Below are 7,553 nucleotides of genomic sequence, written 5' to 3'. Positions count from 1 at the left end.
TTTCCTTTAGTTCTCCAAATAGCTGGCAGAAACATTTTATGTTAGCAGGTTTTGAATTGTGTACTTAAAAATTGTCTCGGGGCTGAGGGTAGAGCTCAGTGGTATAGTGCTTGCTTAGCAGGTGCAAGAACTGAAGTGTGGCCCCCAGCACATGCAACACAACACACACACACACACACACACACACAAACATACACAAGAGACAAATAATGGATCTTTATAATTTGGGATAAGTAGTAATTTGATTCACTGTTAAAGTAATATCTCTGGCTTTTATTATGAAATCCCAGCATTGTATAAATTTTTGGTGGTGGATTTGCTTTTGAGAAATATCTTTATTTTAATGCTTTGGGAAAGTGAAGATAAAAAGCTTGTGTTTTTATCTTTTTATTAACTGATTAAAAATATGGAATGCTCCATGAATTTGTGTGTCCATCCTAGCACAGGGCCATGCTAATCTCTGTAGCATTCCAATTTTAGTATATGTGCTGCCAAAGCAAGCACTTGTATAAGGTTTTGCGTATGACCAAAACAAAAACACTATAGTACAGATGTACTGAATCTTAGCAACTGAGTAGTTGATCCCTGCCATTGCAACCTGGTGAACATGGTCTCCTTCAAGAACTTGCTGATGATATACACCCAAAAGCATACTCATGAGGAGGATCTAACCTATAATTTCCTGAGAGTTGACTCTTCCCCAGGAACACCTCGTCTTAAGAAATGCAGGTGACTGGGGAAGCAGTGCTAACTTTCACTGCAGCTCCATGCTGAAAGTCTGATTGGAAAAGTCTTGCAAGTCCAACTGGTACTTTTTCAACTGTGCTGATTCAGTTGATGCAAAGAGGGGAAAAAAGTTGAGACCAGTGAGGGTTGACATATTCAAAAGAGCTTTTTTATTTTTATTTCTTTTCTCTGAGCCACACAGGATTTGAACCACAGTCCTTGAGCATGCTAGGCAAGTGCTGTACAAAATGACCTATTTCTTCAGCACTGGAGGAACCCCTTTTAGTTACACTCTAGATCCTCTATGGGTCTGAATCTCTGAAATTCTATGCAGGAAAAACAGCTGCAGACAAAGCCAATGAATTTGAATGCACTCTTCATTTTCCTTTTCACTGTAATCCTGCAAGAAACATTTTGTACACATCATGACCCACAATCTAGTGGTGTGTCATGAGGGGAAAACTTTATCCTGTCTATTGAAGGAGGAAAAGGGTTGTAGCTGATCACTGAGAAGAAAATGATATCAGTGAGCATGGAGGCCTTGGGCAGGAGCAGAGGCAGGCATATGTGTAATTAGAATCTGCTCAGGTTGTTAGTATGAAGGCCATCAAACCTGTGGATAAGAGCAGACTCCAATATCTATACCAATCTACACTTCTTACCATGTCTTCTTGAGGTATTCATCCAATGGAAAGAGGAACTCTGGGGCTATTAAACCCTTCTCCTTTGGGCACTTGCCATGCCCTCAACTGGAGTAGTCAGTTACTAAAACTGACTTAAATGGTTCTCAGTTTTCTGCTCATCAGTACTCTGGTACTATGGAATGAGAAATGTACCATCCTCTTCAGTTTACTCTGACAGATTAGATTGAGGTACTCCAGATTGCTGCTAATTTTTGGAGTTCTAAGTGGAAAGTTTCAGCATCAGACACCAATCTCTGCATGGGATATTTTCTTGGCTGAAGTACCCTGGACAGATGAGATAGGCATACCACTAGGACCTGGCAGATGTCTGTCACTGCTGTGTGTCTGGATCTTGGGAACTTACCAAGATTTCTACCTATAGGATCAAACATCTCAGGTGGTGGGGATGGGGGTTACATTAGATCCTGTGCAGTACAGTCACACAATTGTGGCCTTCCAAGATCCAGGTTCTCACAAGCAATCACTTGTTCCCATTCAATCTCCCAACCTCTTCACATGGTTGTCCTCTCTACCAGACAGAAAAGGAAACAGGCTGCACTCCCTTCTGTATCTCATTGTGTATAATCTTCTCTGTGCCTATTTCAAAAGCATTCCACCTGGGTTACCCTGGGTCACATGGTAGGCACTCTAGAGTTTTAATATCAGTGAACTCAGTTGCAAACTCCACAAGATGACTCTCTTCCTCAGGCCTCTGCTCACAAGTTGAGAAATGTGGATCACTTGTGAGTTAAGTTCAGACTGCCTTTCTGCTCTATAGCTGTTTTTTTCACCAAGTATGACCACTATGTTTCTCTCATTTCCTTTGTATAATACCCCACAATGCCTGCCTGCAAGGCCTTGGTATTTTCACTGCCATAAGGCAGAGTGCTGTTGTATCCTTTCTTGCCCTCTATGACAAAGACCAGACTGTGTGGGTCTCTTCAAGTCTCTCTAACAGCAAGCTCCCTTAGTCACTTGTCTGATTGTGTAGCTGGTCTTCAGCTGCTTCAATTCTGAGCCACAGGGAAGCTAAAAAGGGTAGTTCCCATATATGCTGCCATCTTAGCTTTTTTAAAACTTTGAAAACATAGAGTATATTCTTTAGTTATTAAAAATAAAACTTCTTACTCTGTTTCCTTGTAAGGGAGTTTCCCCACATGAAAACTTTATACTGAGAAAACATGTTGTATGTACATAGACTAGAAACTGTAATGACTAGAAACAGGTGAGTGTGCATTAGATTGGTTGTTTGTTGGAAATATCATATGTATAATTTAATTAGATTATTCTTGTTTCAATTCCCTTAATCAAAAGATCACAGAAAGAGAATATATTAAAAATAGCAAGAAGGGAAGAAATGATGTTCCGCAAATCAAGGAAAATTAACTGCCAATGAAAAATGTTAGTTACACCAACTAAGAAATAAGATATGTCTTGAAAATAAGTTCTAAATCTACAGGACACACTTAATGCATGCATCAGAGTCCAAAATATTCAATAATTCTTTGGCATCTTTAAATTTTTTACTTTTTCTTATCTATATTCCCAAAAGAAATTTAAACAGAAGAAATCAAAAACATTTCTTTGCAACATCTCCAAAGATTTTCTTGCATTTTGGTATTTTAAATAAATAAACATTGCCTGAATGTCCAAATACACAACTGTACACAGGAAACAGGAACTTACCAGGCTGAATTTTCCTGATGGGTAACTAAAAGCAAGGAAAGTAAAAAAGCTTGGCATCTCTGCTTCCATTGTCTCTTTTATTACCTTAAACTTTGAATCAGCTCTGCAAACAGGCATGCTATTCACTTAAGGAGTGTTTAAAAACTGGTAATACAAGTTTGATTAGCCCTCAGCTTACCTAACCTATCCCATCTCCTCCAAGACTGGGAAGATCAATAAGAGAACTAAGGTAATGTGAACAGCCTGTTAATTGCCAATTTCTGTGCCATCTGTTCCAGTCCCTCAGAATGGTACTGAAGAGTCTCCAGTAATTGTTCTTAATGTTCCAGAATCAGACAAATCACAATGAGACTGATTACTTCTTGTGCTTCACAGAACCAATTCTGAGGTAATGACCAACCAGACCAATTTGACCAAGACTATTCAATTATGCATACCTCCTATTTTCTGCCCCAATTTTCTTCTATTTGAACCTAAAGCTCATATCAATATCCTCAAAGACAGGTTGGTGTTTGATCCCCCTCATCTTTCTGATTTAGCTCTACTGATTAAGTTGTCTTTCTCCATTACTTTTTCCCATTTGACTTCTGGAGTGAGTAGCCAGATCTAGTTTTTTGGAACTCCTTGAAGTTAGGACCCCTATGGTCTAAATCTCTGGTAACAAACCCTAGGCTCCAACATGTGAAAGGAAAGAAAGAAAAGAAAAGAAAGAAAAGAAAAGAGAAATAAAAAGGTAACCAACATCACAAAAACCATTTATAGTAAAAAAATATGAAGTCAAAGCTCACAGGAAGTAAATGTACACATTTTTGAGTTTTTTTTTCTGGGAATTTTAAAAAAATTTAGCAAATAAAAATGTATTATTTATGTTGTAGAACATGATGTTTTAGAATATGTATACAATATTGAATGGCTAAATCAAGGCCTCTCTCTGGAGATGGTGTGGCCCTCACACAAGCTAGACATATACTCTTACCATAGAATTATATCCTCAGACTGAATAAATCAAGCTCACTAAAATATATGTCACATACATTTTTGGGCAGTGTGCTGAGAGCAGTTAAAATTTACTCTCTTAGCAATTTTCAATTACATAGTACGTTGTTATTAGTATATTCATCACATTATACAACAGAACTGAATTTATTCCTAGCCAAAATTTTGCATCTTTGACCAACATCTCCTTAATCCCTACCGAGACTATTTTGTGCATATTTGCAGTTTTCCAAGTTTCTATTACTTTTATAGTAAAAATAAACTTCACTTTTTAAAAAAGTCTGCAAAATATACTGAAATTTATGGTTGCCATTTAAGGGAAGCATGGTTATCTAGACAAGGCAATTTCTAGGCCACAAGAGAGAATAAACTGAATACAACTTAAACCCCTTTGTTTGAACTAAGACTGACAAGAAAAGGAAAGTATTATTTGTAACAAAATTACTCAAATTCATATATAGTTAAATCTAGAAGAGTAATAAGTTTTCAAACACTGACAAGAAAAAGAAGTCACAAAGTAATTTTCCAAAAGCAACATCACAAACTTATTACATGTTCTACATCCATACTAAAAGTAGAAAAAGTCAGAAGCCCTCAAGCTTAAAAAAAGTGCTCATAATATATATTGTTAGATAAATCAAGGTGTAAATTTTAATTTATTTTCCAAGAAATGTTTTTTAGCACCTTTCAAAAATCAACAGTTATACAGTTGATGACATTCCTCATAACTGAATTGATGCATCTGGGAGAGGGAAACAAGAGAAGAGAAAAAAAAAATCACTCTGAAGGACCACTAAAAAGAGTAACTCAAAACATTCTGCTGAGCTGGGCAGAGTACTTGTCCTATCATTTTTGAGGCACTGAGTTCTATTCTCAGCACCACATATAAATAAATAAAACAAATGTCTATCAATGATTTTTAAAAAAGCCTACTGCTTCTAGTGTGGTGAATGTTCAATCTTTTTACATTTCCAATTCAACACAGATATCACATTTACACACAAGTCATTCAAAAAATACTAGAAAATTTAAAAGTGGAATAGAAAATACAAGTTCATGTTTAATTATTATGACATAATAGAGAGAGAAATTACTATCAAATTACTCCAGAGATTTTCCAAAACCTTCAGTTTCAGTACTGACCTATTGCAACTCCAGTACAATGACACCTCTTCCTGGTGGGGACAGGGTGGAGCACTGCCAACATGACACTCATAACTGACACCCAGTGCTCACCAGTTAGACAACATCAGCCATCTGCAAATAAACTCCACTGAGATTCCTTTTCCCACAACTTTTCTTTCTGTATAATATTAAATAAAATGGTATGTGAAAATTATGCAAAGTGAAATGAGTTCCCAATCTCAAACCTAGACAAACCAAACAAAATTAAAAATAATAGTCCAACTGGAAATCAAAAACCAGGAAAATGAAATTAAACCCCTACCTCTCACCCTGCACAAAACTCAACTCAAAATGGATCAAGGTCCCAGGAACTAGAGCAGAGACTTTGCACCAAATAGAAGAAAAAGTAGGTCCAAATCTTCATCATGTTGGCTTAGAATCAGACTTCCTTAACAAACTCCCAAAGCACAAGAAATAAAAGCAGGAATCAATAAATGGAATAGGTTCAAACTAAAAAACTTTTTCTCAGAAAAGAAAACAATCAACAATGTGAACAGAGAGCTTACAGAGTGGGAGAAAATCTGCACCACACACACTTCAGATAGAGCACTAATCTCCAGAATTTGTAAATAAATCAAAATCTTTACACCAAGAATACAAATAACCCAATCAATAAGTGGGTTAAGTAAATGAGCAGATACTTCACAGAAGATCTACAATCAACAGTTACATGAAAAAATGTTCAACATCTCTAGCAGTAAGAGAAATGCAAATCAAAACCACCCTAAGATTTCATCTCACCCTAATTAGAATGTCTATTATCAAGAATAAAAGCAACAATAGGTGTTGGCAAGGATGTGGGGAAAAAGGTGCACTCATACATTGTTGATGGGGTTGCAAATTGGTGCAGCAACTCTGGAAAGCAGTATAAAGATTCCTTAGAAAACTTGGAATAGAAACACCATTTGACCACTTGTCCCACTCCTTGAACTATACCAAAAGAACATAAAATCAGCATACAACCATGATGCAGACACATCATGTTTATAGTAGCTCAATTCACAATAGCTAGATTGTGGAACCAACCTACATGCCCTTCAATAGTTGCATGGATAAATAATCTGTGTCATATGTATACATGGAATATTATTCAGCCATAAAGAAGAATAAAATTATGGCATTTGCAGGTAAATGGATGGAGTTGGAGAATATTATGCTAGGTAAAATAAGTCAATCCCAAACACCCAAAGACCAAAGGGACTTCTCTGATAAGTGGATGATGATACATAATGGGAGGTGGAGGGATATGAGGAAAGAATGGATGAAGGATGGATAGTGTAGAGGAAAATGAGGAGTAAGAAGGGGACAGGGGGAAGAAAAGATAATAAAATGAGACATCATTACCCTATGTACATGTATGATTACACAGTGTGATTCTGCTTTGTGTACAACCTGAGGAATGAAAGTTTTATCCCATTAGTGTACAATGAATCAAAATAATAATAATAAAAAGCCCAAGAAATACTTACTCCATTTTTATCTATTCCCTTAATGACAAATACCAGATACTAGATTTCCATTTAAAAAGGGGACTATACAAAGCAAATAAATATGCTTCGGTCAGATATCAAAGATTTGCCATTTCTGAACTTCTAAAACTTTGTTACTAAACTGATTATAGCAATTTTCATAGAAATCAGCAGTAGAAATTGGTTTGTTTACTCAACTTGAATAAGAACTGGATTGAGATTAACCTGAACAGAGGTAAACACAACAAGAAAATTGAACACCTGTTGACTAATACAATTTCTCCAAATGTGAAATTGTGATGCCACAAAGTCATCTCACCTAAGTAGGTTAACTAGATCATAAAATTATATTTAATTTTCCCATCACTTTAAAAAGAATGAGATAATCTATTGGATATATTCAAATGATTTGTTTCCAAAAACTAACCATTTGAGTCTGGTAGAATTTTTTTACCTCATTAAAACAAAAATATTTCTGCAAAGCAGTTTTAAACTCAAGTCACTTAAAAAGTAACCTTAGTAATCTTTAAACATTTTGTTCTACTTATTACATTAGTAATCTGAGATACTAAGCTCCAAGATTACTCATCCAGATGGTTGGATCCGGAACTGTAAATCTAATATCTGAACAGTTACAATGGTTATATATATGATAAAATATTCACAAAACAAATAATATTTTGGAGCAGGATAAAAAGCAAACCTTGGAAATTCAATTACACTGCTGTGGTAGAATAAGCCTCATGTATAGAGCCAAAGACTGAGTTTTACATTGCATCTCATGGGCACCCTGAAAAAGTTATCCAAT

At 35.9% G+C, this 7,553-nt stretch overlaps 1 non-coding gene across 1 annotated transcript; it reads right to left on the bottom strand.

The window, feature by feature from the left end:
• Nucleotides 1–400: 400 nt before the first annotated feature.
• Nucleotides 401–504, bottom strand: LOC124973183 (U6 spliceosomal RNA). The gene has a single exon (XR_007106634.1). It is a non-coding gene; the product is annotated as a U6 spliceosomal RNA (small nuclear RNA).
• Nucleotides 505–7,553: the final 7,049 nt, after the last annotated feature.

The sequence above is a fragment of the Sciurus carolinensis genome (assembly GCF_902686445.1).
Source record: "Sciurus carolinensis chromosome 14 unlocalized genomic scaffold, mSciCar1.2 SUPER_6_x, whole genome shotgun sequence".
NCBI classification, from domain to species: Eukaryota; Metazoa; Chordata; class Mammalia; order Rodentia; family Sciuridae; genus Sciurus; species Sciurus carolinensis.
The sequence above is the reverse complement of the archived record's forward strand: the minus strand, read 5'-3'. Positions and strand labels throughout refer to the sequence as shown.